Raw genomic sequence first — 18,364 nt, forward strand, 5'->3', positions numbered from 1 at the left:
CAAACGCCCGGAATCAGCTGTTAACCCACCAGGCTTCCTATCAAAATTTCAATGCAAGCCACTCAACTGGGAACCCCAAGTTTTGCCCCAAAATTTCGTTCCGCCAAAGCGAGCGTTCACGTTCCCCTTGAGTTCGACCAAACCTGACCGTCGCGCTGCACAAGAGTAATGGTTTACGCAGAACTAAACCGAAGGCTCTCAGCCACCAATACCCGAACATACCTTAAGCAGCCTAACTACACGAAGAGCCTGTTCTTACCCTATCTCAGTAGCATACTTATCGCACGTACTGTTGCCACTGAACAGTCTGGCCAATTCCACAGGTACGTAATCACAATCGCGCTAGTTTTGTGGTCCCTATTCAGAACACGTGCTTGCGTCGCACGCAAACGTTCCAACACGCTTACTCACGTGTCTTTCTCTAGTCCATACAGGACACGTAACTTAACCGAGCAACTAAACTTGCGTAACTCACGCGCACCGCAGAACCCTTAAAAAATGCGTCTTCTGACAACTAGTTCTACGCACGCTCACTAAAGAAGTCAGAACACGGCCGCCCTAAACACACACGAGCAACCCAGTCATAAACATGCTTCCTTCCGTCCACATAGGACACGCGCTAATGGACCTAAGAGCTCTTCTCAGTGCAAATGATGCACTAACTGAAAATCTACTCGCTTAACCTCAGAAAATTCAAAAACACAAAAAATAAGGTTAACTAATACACACGCGCGTTACCATAGGCCTCTCAACGATAACCTTGACCTTCAGGTTACTCACACACAAAAAAAAGAAAGCCTATCAACTCATTAACTAACACTCGCGAAACTAAAGTTTTACCTAAAACGCGTCTTTCAAATCTCGGAGCTTCTCGAACGAAAACACAAAGCTCATACCTTACATATTGAAAGATACTTTAGTCTCAAATCGCGAAAATTATCCAATGCTCAAAAAACGCAAACAAAACAAAACGTTTCACTTCTCCGGAAGCTGTCTTGGCCTCCCGTTCCAAACGTTTACGTCTGACTCGTACTTTTGAGCCATACTCGAGGCGGTCAGGGTTCGAAAGCTATTCTGGCTACCCAGGCACAACAAAAGGGCTGACACACTATCAGCTACTTCAAGACGTTATAGCCTCCTGCCAATTTGCGTCCTGGCGCCACGCTTTCATCACGAACTCGACTGACCGCGTCACGACTCCTTACCACCTCATCTCGTCTTGCCACCTTGCGGTCCTTCGCACTACATGCTGCACTCCGAAAAGAACGGCGAAACGACGAAGAACGTAACTGCCCCGTGCCCTTTGTCCGCGTCCGTGCAGAACGTGCTTCTCGGTCTCTCTTTGACCGGTGGCTCGAACGTGCTTGATGCGCTCACATCACCAACGACGACCGCAACTTTCTTTTCCTCGTGCCCTGGCTTTTTGCGTCTTTCGCCGTCTTTGGCCGCGCTCATTAGCCACCACATTCCGATCTTTACGGCGCTTCTTTCTACGGCGCTTTTCCTTTGAACTCACTCTCATGCCACCTTCTCGCGCCTCGTGCTGGCGGGTACACATTTCGTCGGCCCGGATCGCTCTCCTACCCGCACAGTCTGAGTGATTTTCATTTAAATCAACTCTCTCTTTGCTCGACTGGCGGACAGCTCAACCGACTCTGGAACAATGCAGCGATCTTTACTCGAGCTATGCAACTCGCACTCTTGCGAATTGCCCTCTGCTGCATCGCCCAACTCACGCTGTGCATCGGCACACAGCCCGTTGGTCTCGATCGCTGTCTCACGCGCACAGTCTGAATGATTCCTAACTAAATCATCCCTCTCTTGGCTACGTAGACTGGCGGAGAGCTGCACCGATCCCTGAGCAATGCAGTTGTCTTCCCTTGAGCTGCGGAGCTCGCAATCCTGCGAACTGCCCTCAACTGCATCGTCCAGCTGGCACTTCACTTCGGCACGCAGATCTGACTCGACATGGGTGCTCGCGTCTGTCGGGTCAGCAGTATTCTGTACCTCGCTAACGACCTCGTTAACATTAGATGCAACGCACGCGCGCGGTGACTGTGCCAATTCATTCACAGCTGGCCTAGCTGTCTCTACAATGCACTGTTGGCACAGCACCTCGTCGCTATCACTACGGCCTTCAACGGCCTCTGTTGCCACTAAGGCATCGTTAGCTGCTAGCACTTTGAGTTCACCTATGAATGTGCTGCTAATCTCACAGGTACTACTACTTTTCTCGGCTTTCGAGTGAAATCTACCATCTACCTCCTGCCACTTTCTCTGCGTCCAGCCTACAGATTTCTCAAGCCGTTGTTGATTTCGTGCGTTTAACTGCTGCAAATCCTGTATCTGTTTGTTCACTGCTGCCATTTCTTTTTCAAGCTCTTGCCGTTTTTGCTCACGCTCTTGGCATTCTTGCCTAATTGATTCTCGTTCCTGTCTTTTACTTAGAATTCGTTTACCCATTTGTTCTATGAATTTCAAATCGTTGTCACTTTCGAGAATGGTCTTACGAATCTCTGATTCCGTCAAGTCCTCCTCTACGTCTACCTCGAATTCTTCACACAACCACAACAGGTCAGCTCTCATCAAACACAATAGGACCATGGTCGCTACTTTAAGCTTTGACTCTGCTGTCACACAATACTTGCTGCGATACCCACGCAAATTAATATACAAGTAAAAGATCCCCAGCGAACCAAATCTACTCACATAGAGAAATTGAAGCCTGGTAAATCTTACAGCCACAACCAAACGCTTGCCTACTCAAGCAGCACCATATCACCAGTCCTTCTTCGCCGTATACAGTCGGTCGCAAGAGGTGGTCAATCTCAAGTCGCCTCCAACTTGATCGGGATACCGGTCGGTCATCATGTCCCAAAGTCCGTGAGCTGCCGTTGCTGTCTACGAGTCGTAGGCCGATCTCACCGCTGCCATTCAGTCGTCAGAGTTGTCGGACGATCTCGCTGCTGCCACCAGTTGTAAGGGTTGTAGGTCGTAGGGAGGAACTTGGGAGGACAGGACTAGGCGAGCAGGATTTATTTACAGATATTTACATTAGAACAACAGATACATTCGGCAGTCTAGCGTGGCTCCCAAATGGAGCACGCAAGACGAAGCATACAGCATGCGAGCACGAAGCTCCAAACACACTGCTTCTCGAGCGCGATCACACAGCTCACGAACACGAGCACACAGCTCACGAGCATGATCACGCACACTCTAGCAGCCGACAAACAGCTGCTTATAAACACTCCGTGCTCCCTAGATTCCTAGGTGAGGGAAACGTTCGAGTCAACGTAGCCGAGCCGCCTTTGAGCGGGAGGGCTTACACACACACGTACGCACAGCTTTAACTACCCCCACCGAGGCCAGACGGGCTTCACAGAACTCGGGGCTTACGTCTTGACCAAAGGAGGCGCTTCTTATTCCCCAAGCTGACCCCCGCAACGTGGCCGCCGGTTCTCCAATGTCTTGCGTCTTAAAAGGCGCGTGGGACGTTGCCGCCAGATACATTCTCTTGGGAACTCCCCCGCTCACGGCAGACTAGATCGGCGGTGGCGGGTTCAGTAACATGCCTGGTTCGTCCAACTCATCTCGGCATTCCGGCGCCGAAGAGTCGCTGACTGGGCGTGTTGTCCTCCGCGCACAGTAGACTTAGTGGCGCCGTTTGGCTAGAGGATGACGGTGGCTTCCCAGAAAACGCCAACCCTGCTGCTGCAGCTGGCCGAAAACCTTGCATGTTGGCACCTCGGCAGGCCATTCCTAACAGCGCCAGATCGGGTCGTTTTCGCCGAGCATCGTCCCTCAGGAAAATTTTGCGCTAAGACTCGTTGTTCATGGCCCGGTCATTCAGGACGAATTCGTGATACACAATACCGCGAATTCCGAGAAAGACGATGACCATGCACTTTGTCCAGCTGTGAACATGTCCAGCTTTTTTTTTTTCGGTCGTGCAGACATTGGGTTTTTCCTTTGCGACGGCCGTTGCTTCGCCTCAAGATCGCACCCGCACAACTACCTTTCGACTCTCGTGGTGATCCTCAGCGTGAAAGGCGGATCATCGTTTAGGTTTCGGTCCCACCTTTCTCGCTCTTTTCCCAAAATAACAAAATACAGCTCAATGGTCCAATGGTACGAATCAAGAAGTATTCCTTCCTGATTCGTACAGGAAGGAATACTTCCAGTAAAAATGTGGAAAGCGGCACGAACACTAAAAGCGCTGTATTGTTGCGCATTAAGGGGCCTATTTCGAAAGCGATAGTGTTTGAATGTGCATACATAAATTACTTCAAATCATTTTATTACCACCTCCTACACTCGTAGGCCTTAGGACTCGTGATTGGCACCACTTCGAGTTCAGTTAATTAAACCTGCTATTGCAGAGCTCTCTCTCTCTCTCTCTCTCTCTCTGTCTCAAATGCGACCACTTCCGCTCACATTGACAAACGTACTGCCGAGCAACGCCTCTGGCAACTTTGTGCATGTAGCTTAATTTAGCTCCGATTGCGTGACTCGTGGCGCCACAACGGTGCCGCCTGCGCACGTGACACGTGACCGATCGAGTAATGGCTTCTCTCCTCTATACAACGATGCCTAACTAAAACGTTCGGGCAGCGGGGTGGCTCGGTACGTCGCCGCTTGTGAACTTTGCCAACGACACAAGAAGCCTTACCAGCTCCTCGCTGGTTACCTGCAGCCACTCGACATCCCTGCCAAGCCCTTCCATCGTGTCGGCTTAGACCTTCTCGGCGCATTTCCGGTATCTACATCAGCAAACAAGTGGGTTGCAGTCGTGGCGGACTACGCCACCCGCTACGCCGTAACCGGCGCTCTTCCGAGCAGTTGCGCAACTGATGTTGCGGACTTCCTCCTACATGATATCATTTTGGTGCATGGTGCTCCGCGTCAATTTCTAACAGACCGTGGCCGTACGTTTTAGACCAAAGTTACTGACGACATTATGCATGCCTGCTCAACACAGCATAAATTTACCACCTCCTATCACTCCCAAACGAACGGCCTCACTGAGCGTTTGAACCGCTCCCTTACAGACATGCTATCCAAATACGTTTCAGACGACCACCGTGACTTGGACCTGGCTCTACCTTACATTACCTTTGCGTGCAACTCTGCCCGTCTCGAAACTGCTGCCTTTTCCCCGTTTTACCTCTTGTATGGCCGAGAACCGACGCTACCACTGGACACTGTGCTTCCGTCCGCCACAGCTTCAACTAGCGATTATGCCCGTGATGCAATCGCCCATGCTGACCATGCTCGCCAACTTGCGCGCGCTCGTCTACAAATGTCTCAAGACAAACAGAAGCAACGCTACAACCTCCGTCACCGTGATGTCCATTTTGTGCCCGGCACCCTCGTGTTGCTTTGGTCCCCATCGCGTAAAGTTGGCCTTCGTGAAAAGCTGCTTTCCTGTAGCACAGGCCCATATCGCGTGCTCCGCCAAGTGGCCGATGTCACCTATGAAGTCGTTCCAGCCACGCCCACTACGTCCTCTGCTGTGACAGCCAGTGACATTGTCCACGTCGCCCGACTCAAGCCCTACAACTCTCCATGCGCCTTGGGTATTTGGCAGCACCATGACGGCCCTTTTGCCGCCGGGGGGTAGTATTACGATATCATCGAGCGATGCTCAAGAGACGGGCCGCCGCGAGAACGAGGATGAAGTTCGTCGGTGCCCGTAGCGCGAGCGAGTGTCGGCCTGGTGGCTGTCTGGCTCCAGTGTAAATAGCCTGTAAATAGCCTCTTCCGTCTGTGTCATTCCACACGTAACAATATGTTTGCGTGTTTAGTTAGGTTTTGAGGTAGCGGGTTCTTCAGCAGCCAAACATCTTTTATACTGTCTGAATTAATTTTAAAAAATGACAACCATTCCATTCTGTAAAGATGGAATGGCAGCGGAAGCTAACGACAGTCAAAGCTTTCAAACGAAAAGCAAAGTGCTACAGAGTGGAATGGTTGTGATTATTTTCATACGTGGGCCGATCCCGAATACATATATAGTCTAATGTCGTGCCGACCCACGGCGGAGGTGAAGCAGGTTTTAAACGCTCCTCACACGTAGGCCAGTCCAGAATATAGTGCAACACCGGGCCGACCCCCGGCGGAAGTGAAGCAGGCATTAAGCACTCCCCATACGTGTACCGATCCCGAAGGTAGTGCAATGCCGGGCCGACGCGCGGAAGAGGTGCAGTTCGCCATTAAGGGGTCCACATACAAAGCTTCGCTGGTCATCCTTCTTCACAGAGTGGAAGGGCACTGAGCTTTTAAGTCCTTTTTTGAAAAATTTGTTCCAAACATCTTTTTCAAAAAGCATCTGTTCTTACCCGTGTTCATGAGACCTCTTTGGGTCCCACGTGTGACAAGACTAGTTCACGGGCGCGTTACAGATTCCCGAGCCCACAGGGGTATGTGCCATTGAGCTTGGACCCTTTATGCACTAATACCAGGATCGGCCCACATGATGATTTTTTCTGTTGGCGGAGGCCGAAAAAACTACGGAAGGTTAGTCATATACAGCTTTCGCTGTAACAAAAGATCATGCAGAAACTCCTCTAGTATTTGTCTAAATATGCGTAAGCATTGTGCCACTTGCTCTTTCCATGCAGCCCGGTGTCATTATCAATGTTACGAAACTTGATCCTGCGAGTAAAAACGACAGCGCTGAGGCGATACGAACTGGTGCGGACGGCGCCGCAAAGAGCATTGATGACGCAAGCAAAGTACTGCAGGTGGCTGTGCCAGGTGCGATGATGGCGTTCTGGTCATTATAATCTTTATCGCTCTTTAGCGCCTTATCCATGCGCGTCGAACCATTATGAGCCGTGGCCAAACGTACGCGGCCAGGCGGCACCACCGTGCGGACCGTGCCTTGAAAGCGATGTGTGATGCGCACAAAGAGCGCCGACTGCCGATAGCTTCGCGCACTGTGTTTTCGCCGCATACTTGGTGTTGAAGAGAGCCACCCGGGCCCGTATTGAAAGCGATCTGCGAACGTGTCTGAGTGCGGCGCGTGTTGAGAGCTCCGTGAGCGCTGTGTTCTCGCCGCTTTGTTTACGTTGAAGCGAGAGGCAGCACGAAGGTGAATTCGCTCGCTGCTGAGAACGCTGTCTTAAATGCGGTCATTTCCATGTTGATACGAACATAGAAATGCTTACGCATTTAAAAAAAGCATAGCAGGGTAGCGTGCATTCCACGAACGTGGACTGATCGTTTATATTACATGTACTAAATTTATGGGCGTGAAAAGCTCGTACCGTTAGCCCTGCAGTATTAACGCCGAACACGTCGATGCACATATCGACTGTTAAGTGTACTACGTTCGCGAATTAATTTCAAGAAGGCAAGGCGGAGACGTGAAAAAAAAAAAAAAGAGTAAGATAACGGCGCTTCCAAGTTTTCATGGCCAACCAGCAGACACATTAGCGGAGCTTAGCTTAGACTGCTGCCAAATTCAAACTTGCTGCTGATCGCCTGCAGAGGTTGTTACCCCCGAAGCGGGGTGACGGCGAAGGACTTTATAAGATGGCGCATGATAGAAGCAAATTAACCAAGAGCCAGCATCGAATTATGAATGGACGATGCAAAAGTTGCGTGGTGCTGGCAACCGTAGGCGGCGTCAACAGTGTCCGACCTTCGCCGCATTCGTGTTATCTGATGTCTGACCTCCAGCACGTTCAGATATGATCTAGAAGGTGGAAAGCGGCAATGTGAGAATGATGGCTGCGAAAACACGGAGAGATAGTTTTTTTTCTTCTTCTTCACCTCTCAGATTTGGCACGCACAAGCCCACTGCGCCGCGTAATGGTGAAACCATATTCAGCGACTTTCCGGCTAAGAAATAATTTGCTTTCCGGAACGGTACTGCAGATTGCCAACTGGTCGAGACAAAGTGAACGGTCAGCGAAATCATGTGACGCTACAAGTGCCATCTGTTCTTAAAGGAGAGCGCAACCAACTATACGACTGCAGTCAGTTCAAACCTGAGGCTTTGTGACGGACCTGCGGCTGCCAACAGCTACATGCGATCGTGTGCGTACACAGCGTAAACGCCTCGGCTCCTCGGTAATGTTTACAAGCTATGAACAACGCTTTCTGCTGTCTTGGGTCCTAATATGCAGGGTGTTATAGGGAACACTTTCAACAAAATTTTTAAATATTGCTTGTGGCAGATAGCCCAATCCTAGTCCTTGAGCTGGTCTACTCGAGGAGGCGCACATGCACAAGAAAATTGAAATGCGTAATCGACTAATTACCATTAATTCACTACACAGGTATTTTTACTAATTACTTTACGGCACATGTTGCAATTTACAAATTCTAGCGGGTGAGACTGCAAGGCATATCCACTTGAAAAGAATTGTGTGGACGACACTATTTGCGAGATATGCGCCGTCAAACCTGCGGTAAAAATCCACTATCGTTCCACTTACTTCCTCAAGAAAACGTCGTTTTATGCATTGAAGCTCAAAAGTAACTGGAACTGCGTTTCTCCGCAAAGTTCGGTAAGTAATATCTCGAAACTGGTGTCATCCTGAGAATTCGTTCCAAGTGAATTCGCCATGCGAACTCCCCGGATAGAGTTTGTAGATTGCAGTATGTGCCATAAGGTAATTTGATAAAACTTCATGATTATTTTTTAATTAGTCGGCTATACATTTCAATTTTCGTTCCAGTAATGTCCGCCTCTTCGAGTAGACCAGCCCAAGGACCTAAATTGTGCTGTCTGCCAGAGGTAATCTTTTAAAAAAATATTTAAGTATTCGCTGAAACACCCGGTATTATTAGCTTCTCACTGGTCGCTCAACCCCAGCAGGCGAGGTGCAGGCAGGTGCAATGCAGCTTACATGTGCAACTTCACGAAGTTAAATGTGTTTTTAACGCTAGGGCACGGTGGTCTTCAAAAACAAATCCCAGTACGCCTGCCCGCTTCGGGTCACAGTGTATTGAATTTCTGGCGTAATGTTGAAGACACCAGTGATAAATTGGTCTCCGCGTCACTTAACGCTAGAAATGAACTAACTTTAGCCGAAATAAATTCCCGCATGAGACTGAAACACATTTGCTAAAACTTTTCATGCTCCTTTATTCCGAACTGTTATTATCATTATATCTTTGCATCGTAGGTGAACTTGAACCAAACCGATAAAATATACTGAAGCCTAAACTTGAACCTTAACCGAACCTGGGAACTTTTCGGTTTGACACCTTGGCCTCTGCAGCATATAGCGTCTTCACAGCTACGCGTGGCTCTACATTATCAAAGATTAATCCCCCAACAAAGCTGCCGCCAAAACGCGTTGCAGGCTGAGGTAGGGTAAATTGCGGGATGAAATTTGTGACATAAGGCAGGGAATAGAAAAGTGCGAGTCTTTACGCCATAGCACCTCGTATATGCGTAACGACCGACGCATTAAAGGTTGGAGGGCTCCGCGACCTAGGCGGTAATGCCCGCGAATGTCGTGGTATGTAAGTAATCTCTATTTGGAGGTGAATGCTGGAGAGAGATTATTGGCGTCTGAACCGTCTCGTAGTCTAGCCTGCGCTCGGTTCATGAAAGCTCGAGCGCTTGCGTGGGCCGTTTCATTGCCGATTAGGCCTGCGTGAGCAGGTGACCAGATTAAACTCAGAAGCTGGAATGGCGGATTATGTGATAGAATGGCTAGGGCTGTCCTACAAGCCCTACGCGCTCCGAAGTTGTATATGGCAGTTTTTGAGTCACTCAATAGGACAGAGTAATTGGGCATTGTTACTCCTCGCGGACAAGCGAGCGCGTTGAGACGCTTGGTGCGTTTTAATTCGGCCTTAACGAGGCGCAGTTAGAACGCAGCCTAGAGCTTGCACCTACAAGGAACGCGCGGATAACTCAGGCTTCCGAGAGCGAGGGTGACGTGGCGTCGCGGCGATGCCCTCTCCCCTCACGCCGCACCTGGCGCGCTTCTGCAGCAGCAGCTGTTCCCTTTCACCCACTCTGCTCCGTCGAGGCGCGCTCGGGACGTGATTTGGTGCTCTTTGGCCATGCCTGGCCCTTGGGCCACTAAACAACACACATTCATAATTCATTCATTCGGGACGTGATGTCGCAGCCAATGGGAATTTAGGTGCCGTTTCACTGCTCCTGACGACATACGCCGGCTTTTTCGCTCAGTGAGTCATTTAACACTTTAGCATCAAAAAGAGAGACACCATGAATCTTCAAAGCACTGAGCATTACCGTTCGAACCCATATAAAGGTATCGCGATGAACGCAGTGTTACAACCTCCTGAGACCCCAATGCAGCGATAGGATGCAATCGCTCTTCAAGGTGGTTTTTATTGTCCACGGATATGCTACGAACGTGAAAAAAGAACTTCCATAACTTTAGCACCACGATTATATTTCAAAAACTGCGAATCCATGCATACACATGATGGTACTCTTCAATAATAATGGTGAGCTGTAGATTGTGACTCAGTAGTGTGGTCCATAAGTGTTCCGACCAAGTTTTAGTCTTTAAATTTTCTTCTACTGATCCAGGACTCCTGTGACTAAGTGCCTTAAGTGACATATTCCATTGCCCGCTTGCCCTAGAATATATAAGCGCTGCCTTCTTGCAGGTCTTTAAAGTGGCAACGTGTGCACTGCGGACAGTAGGGCATGTTAAGATAAATTCAATTGCACAATTGGACCACTTTTAATTTTAATAATAACTTTTATTTTGCTGCCAGAACCTGACAACAATAAAATCAACCTTACTTTCGCGACAAAAAAGAAGGTGTTCTTGCAAAAAACACTATAGAATCACCTGTTTAGTTAGACGTATTTTCCCTGGATTTTACTGAATCTGCATTTTGGTTCGATCCCAAAGAAAAATTTGTGTGGCTGCAGCTCTAAAAATGTTTTGTCCCCGGCTGCAGGCCAATAGCATTAATTCCAAGAAATTACCACAGGGTACCCCACAACGGTATAAAGAAGAAAAATTTGGAAACGCTACACTGCAGATATTAGCCAAAGTTCTTTCTTTGCATTTATTATCAGCACAGAATTTGGCCATCCTGTTGCCATCAAAGTCGTAGAAATTTGGAGAAAATAGCTCTGTCTTCATTGGCTCTAAAATCCACGGGCAGTGTTCATGTTGCGCATGTTAATAAATTACTCTACTTTACATTTTTTTATGAGACGCTTGATTCCTTTCAGAAATTTCGCGAATTAAGATCATTCACATGAAGCAACGCAATCTGGAAAAACATGTTGCATTATTTGTTTGGTTGCGGAATTGCAAATCAAGGAATGGACAGAATAACAGTACTGCCTGCAAGAGCCATGTAAGGGGTCCAGGCATAGTTGCAGGTTCCTTTACGTCACGAAAATGATACAGGTTGTTTCGAAAAGCACATACTAACAAAAGAGAAAACTTTTGGTGAACACAGTGCAGTATTCAAACATTTTAAAAGAAAGTGGGGAGGGTATGTTGATGCATTGACGACCATAACTTTCAATTTTCACTGCTTGAGTAAAAAGAATATTACGCATTGATACTTCTTTAGTGACACAACAAACCATATCTGAAAGGGGCTGACAGCTGTTGTGACACAGTTGTGGTGCAAGCATGGTTTCTTTGTATTGTTGCTATTCTACCAGCTTGTCAGCTGGACAGTATCTTGGGCTTGCTTGTTCTACGTCGGAATTAAACATGCGTGGCTTGGAGCTTGTTTCAAGAGCGCTTCATTGTTTTGGCAAACAGTAAAATCTGCAAGGTTGGTTAATGGAGCAGTGAAAGTTGAAAGCTATGATCTGCAGCATGTGGCCATGGCAGCTCTACCTAAATGCGGGAAATGTAATCACTAAATGGCATAATGTGCACGTGATATCTTTGCCTGTTCGAAGCAAACCATCAATTGACTTGGGTCCTCTCCATCTGAAGCTTTTTATGCTATAATGCTACGAATGAATATATACCAACATGGCTGAGTCTGAACATTTGTTTTGACAAGAGCACTTGTAATGTAATGACAGTTGTGAATTAGAAACCATTTATTGTTTATCAGAGTAACAATTGTGCTGATGACGGTAATCATTGAAGAGCCTTAATCGATTGGTGTTTCTTTCTTTTCAAACAAAGCCGAAGGCATCTGCAATTAGCCAGTCATTCCAATTCTCAACCAATGCTTGCTCTGGTCAGTCCACTTCTAGTGCCTATACATGCGAGTAATTTTTTTTTTCAGTAAAGCACACTAAACACAGGTTTGTTCAGGTTCATGTGGCTTCTCGTTTCTTGAACACGAATTTGTATGTATGCTGTGTAAATGCCGTGTGCAGAACCCAAGTGCAGCACGACAGCACTGAAACGAAGAATAATCAGTGTACAAGACAATGACACTAGGAGGAAACGTGCAAACACAGCACATTCGGTGTGGTGTATGTCGTATGTGCTTTAATTTCTGCCCCGTTTCCAGCTATATCTTAAATGTTGCGAGTTATCAACGTTGTAATGTACAACTTGGTTGGTTTATCGCCCAAAATAACTTATTCCCATGAACGAAACAATTTGGCTGGAGATATACACCAGCATTATCATTCACAAAATATAGAAATTTTGCGAACAGCAATTGTACGTCTGAATACAAAGCAACATAAAATTGAGCAAGTTTTATGGATTTGTGGTAGGGAAATGGCAAGCACAGAAAACATGGAGACAAGAAGAATGAAAGGAATGGCGTTTCCATTTTTCTTTTCGTTCTTGTTGTGTATTTTATGTGCATATGTTTCCTTACCACAGTCTGTCCTCTATTCAGGTTCCCATTTTTCATTACCAAAGTACGGGCATGTACTGCAATCACAAGTACGGGGCGCAACTTACAGAATTTCCGTTTAACGGAACCTATCGTTTTTTTTTTTTTTTACTTGCAAAATACGGGCAGTTCCGTGGTCACAACTATGGAGTTTACCGTTTGCCATTCAACGCACATTACTTTTACGGGCTGTCCATTTTACAAAAACCCCGTTTTTCATTTACGGAAAAGTGTCTGGCAAAGTCTTACCTTCAACTTTCACCGTAAACTGAAGAATTTTTTTACAATGTTCGTGAACATAAAGAAAAAAAATTTGGGGACACTGAAGGCAATTCCTATGATGTTTAAATGCAAGAGCATCACTTGTTGCTAAGTTACTTCACTGAGTTATTTCGCTGAATTTAGTGTTGTGGCGATATGTTGCTGAGTTTAGTGCAGCTGTGTTAAATGTTTCCGAGCGTAATGTTGCAGCTTATGAGGTCGTAATAGCGCAATACGACGAACCGGCCATATTGCGATCTCTCAGCTGAGCTTTATTTATGGAGCTCAATTCAATTCAATTTTATTTGACGAAGCGCGTACAATGAATTTCCATGAATTGTTTAGACCCGCAACCAAAGGCTATAGTAATGGGCCCAATACTGGGAAGTGCAATAAGGCACGCAGGTTTAGGTTTTATACTTGCATTCAAAGCATAACAATTACTAGACAAAGCTCACAAGTTTCATCTTCTACAAAAAAGCCCCAAAACAAGAATAACGAAGACATAAGAAAACGTACTGGGCTATAATACACTGCACATAATAGAAAATACACGAAAGGTGCCCAAACAGGGTTGTTTGAAATTCTGGTTGACTCGTCAGATAATACAAGTGTGCACTCAGCGAAATGAAAAACAAAAACAAAAGCCTACATACATCAAGACATTATTATGAGGAAAGATAACGTGAAGATAGTACGTGACGATAATGCCATGATAGCAGAAGTAACGATAAGAACTATCTTTCCCTTATGATATTGAAGTTATGGGCTTCTTTAATTCTAGGGGCAATATAGTTCCATTCTTTAGCACCAGTAACTTGTATCTGTCGCTCTCCATGTATACGTTGTGAATTGGAAGTAAGTTAAAGTTCTACAAGACTACGTTTCTCGTGACACACGACGTCGTCCGGAACAAGGACGCGGGGAGAGGATGTTTATTTCCCTATACTGTTAGTAACTAGAACAGTTTGTAGTTGACGTAATAGATCAACTGGCAGTGCCTCTATATTTTTGAAAAGCGATTTTCCATGAAGAAATATCTCAGAGTGAGTAATTATTTTTATAGCCCTTTTTGTGAGTTTTACGCACTGGCTGAAGGTATGTGCTGTAAGATCACGCCCATGATTCAACACAGTATGTTAAATGACTATGTATAAATGCGAAATGTAGGGTACGCGGACTTTTGTTATCAAAGTAATTTCGGGCTTGCAATAATTGATAACATCCCCCTCAGAGCCTATTGCAGAGCGCATCAATGTGGTTATTCTAGTGCAGCTGACAGTCTAAATTACTACACCAAGATGTTTGAACGAAGAAGTGCAATTTGAAAGAAGGATTTGCGTTGGTAGGATGGTCACGTGCTAAGCAAAAGAAAATTAATTTTGCTATTCAGAAACTGTAAGGAGATTTGTGTATATGTGCCTATATAATGTGCAGCTTGTACCCCAGCTTCAAGATATTCATGTCTGCGACATTCTTTTGTGTGCTGTATCGCTTGCTGTACTAAATTTGCTAATTTCGAAATAAGGCACATTTCACTGCCTGTTATTGTCCTCCCGAAACGCAATAGCTACGTGCTAAGGCATGCTGGCTCACGTATCATAAAAGAACAGGGTAAAACTCTAGCAGACAAAGACGCGCTGCTGGCATTTATTCAATACACCGAACAGCCACACCCGCAAAAATAAATTACCGCTACAAAAGGAAAGAGGCCAACAACGACAGCTCTTGGAACAAAGCAGACTGGCAGGAAAAGCCACTCGTGCTAGCTTCCTCTTGCGTCTGCCGAGGGAATCGCACAAGCAGCAGGACGTCTCTCTCTCGAGCGTCAACAAAACCGTTGCCATGACAGCAGGCTTATCTTCTTTTATTTCTCAGAAGGATGGCCTACCAAGCACCAGGGGATAAACTGGCGATCGTGAGGCATTTCCCGTTTACCTCGGGAACACACCAGCTGCAAATAGCCGTGGTGTAACTTAGTATCTGATTCCTGTATCGCATGCATGTAATGCCTATAAAGTTTTGACGCTCAGAGGTGATTCAGACATATCTGTTGTATATCGGCTCCCAGATGGTAAATCTAGCGCTTTCTAAACTTTTTTGACCAATTCTTGTATTATATATTATCGTCTATTGATTTTAGACTCGCCTGTGGTAATCAATATCAAGAATAACGATGCCCTCACCACCGATTTTATGAACGTGCTCAATTGTGCTGGATTTATGAATGTTATTTCCACGGCTACACGTGTCACATCGCCTTTTGTCTCGTGCCTTGACCAATCGATAACAAACATCGAAGCCAGTGTACTTCAAATTGTAACAATAACACCGGATGTAAGTGATCATTGTCTAGTATTTAGGTGTTATTCCCACAAGACAAAAGCTAAGGATACTTCTCGAGAACCGTGCGTAATCCAATCATATCAAGCGAAGGTATGGAGTATTTTAAGGACATTAGCCAATATGACTGGTCTTTTATTTTTAGCATAGCTAATGCGAACGAATCATATAAAAATTTATTGCTATAATTGTACAGATATAGCCAGACATTTTCCATTCAAGCAAGTGAAATTATCAAAAAGAATGTGTAAACCATGAGTGACACCATCTCTCGCTAGTATGATACGGTTAAAGAATAAACTTAACATCTTCTTGAACTCAAGAGTGCCGACAGATCTGACAGAGTTCTGAAAAATTCGGAACAAGATGAATCGGGAACTTAAGCAAGCTGACAACAGCTTATTACGCGAAAATGTTCTCTGAAAGTGCAAATCAGTCGCCTGCCGTGGTATGGCTGTTAATTAATGATGTTCTAGGTAGAACGTCACATTAACAGACATCACACAGACATCACATCACACCGGTAAAAATCTCCGTTGCTTGCGGATCACCTGATCTATCATTTTGTTGAAGCTGGCATATGAGGAAGCACATCTTCATTAGCAGAATCAGTCATAACTACAACAGGAAATAAACACCCTCATCTTTTTCTTGCACTAACAGCTGAACAATAAATTTACACGACATTTATGAATCTGAAAAATAGTAAGGCGCTGGACATTTACAACATTCAGATAAAACCATTAAAATATGACTTAGAATTTAGCACTCCCGCGCTTAGTCACATATTTAACTTGATGCTTAAGCCAGGAGTTTTTCCAGTAGATATGAAAACAAATATGATAGGGTAACCGTGTTGTTCACGGGTGGGGACAGTAACCAAGTGTCTAATTATAGGCTTACATCTATTATTCTAGTATTTTCAAAAGGATTGGAAAAAATAACATAATATGCGTATATAATTTTTTTGTTTTTTTTTACTCCAGAAGCATAGTAACCGACTGTCTATTTGGTTTTATAAAAGGCAGGTCGATGGAGACAGGCTTATTTACATTATTTTAAGAAATTATTCTTAAAAATATTGAACAAAAGTTTTTCACGTTGGGTGTTTTTTTTTTATTTCAGCAAAGCCTTTGAATGCATTAATCACAACATTTTACTACTTAAATTACATTTGTACAGGATTCGCGATACGGCCCTTGCCTTGATAAGATCATCTTTACAGAACCGACTCCACATAATCACTAAGTAACTAAGTAATCACTGATCACTAATAACTAAGTAATCAAAAGTCAGCTTTGTTGAGCTGTGTTCCCCAGGAAAGTGTAATGGGTTCACTGTTATTTAATAAATGACATTGTAGGTGTTCACCCCAGTGTGAGCTTTGTTATACGTAATACAGATGATACAAGCGTGCTCTTCTCTGGCCCTGAGGTAAATGAATTAATTATTCGATGCAATAAATTATAAGATAAGCTTTCCCTCTGGTCTACCGAAAATTTAATAACAATTAATCTACTGAAGAGAAAAGCGATCATATTTCGGGCAAAAAATCTAAATATTCCAATCAACACAATCTTTAGTTTTGCCTGCGAAGGTATTCTTTTCATTGAGGAGCATAAAATTTTAGGTGTCACGTTTTCTTCAAACCTCAGCTGGAACCAACGCATTGTTAATATTTATAAAAAATCCTGTAGTATAGTTGCTGTATTAGCTCGATGTCGATATATCTTACCCACAAAGGTGAAACTAAATATACCATGCCCTTATTATTTTTTTTTTGTCTCACATAAATTACTGCAATTTCATGTGGGCTACCACGTCAAAAGCTAACATATTCAAACTGCAAACGTTACAGAAAAGAAGTCATAAGGCATGTAGCTAATCTAGATTACCTCTCATGAACGCGACTTGCCTGTCGGGATTATAATGTTACTAAAGTTGAAAACATGTGCGTTTTTCGCATTCTGCAATCCTGTTACTTCTTATTCTTTTAGGCAACTTATTAAAGATACTACACGTTTAACTACCAGAAATATTAGCTAATGCACAAGAAGCGCTGATGTCTGGCTTTTTCAAAGGTTTCGGAATAATCACAAATTCCAGACGCTGCAATACAATTTGACAGTAAATACAGCCATGTAAGGAACTTCTCGTTAAGAGAACTGCGGTTAATTTTTGTAAATATGAAATAATTTTGTTGTCATGAGACATTGCAAAATGCACTTATTTTGTGATCTCCGTCCTTTACCTTTTTTCTTGTTTGCACCTTTTTGACTTTATTGTAGTTTGTATAATACAAAATACATATCAAGAAAATCTACATTGTGTATGTCACTTCTGTTATATTGCGTTTTCAATCATGGTTCTTATTTTTATGGTTGAATCCCATCTGTTACTATGTATTTTCTGTTGCTTGTGCGTTTTTTTCTTAAGAAATGTAATTCCATATGATGTACTGATACACAAGTGGTTTATTAGTTCATTTTTTAAATTTATTCGTATTATGAAATGGCGAAAAAAAAACATTTATTACTTTATATTTACGATATTATGTATTATACTTCTTGGTTATCTTTTGTTGTAGTCCCAACTGCCTGGTAAAGGGTTCACTGGCCCAGTAAAGGTGTGCTTAACTGCGTACAGCCGATGAGCCTATACATAATCTTAGCTTTCTGGGAAATTAAAATGATTTGCCCAAGCGGCACCATGGTGTTGACACTACCGCCACTGTAGCTCGCCGTGCTCGCTGCGCCGTTCGGGTGCGGTGAATCGCCCGCCAGGCAATCTCAACTACGTCCACCGCCTCGAATATATTCTTCATCGTCACCTGTTGCAACGGTGGCGCAGTGGTTAGCGTGCAGCAGCATTGGCTGTGAAGCAGACAATCGAAACCTCACCATGGTCAATTTCTTTTTTTTCTTTTTGTTTAGTTGAATGAAGATGACGTAATTTAATTGTGTGCCTCTTTCTG

Source organism: Dermacentor andersoni, chromosome 4 (assembly GCF_023375885.2).
Source record: "Dermacentor andersoni chromosome 4, qqDerAnde1_hic_scaffold, whole genome shotgun sequence".
Classification (NCBI taxonomy): domain Eukaryota; kingdom Metazoa; phylum Arthropoda; class Arachnida; order Ixodida; family Ixodidae; genus Dermacentor; species Dermacentor andersoni.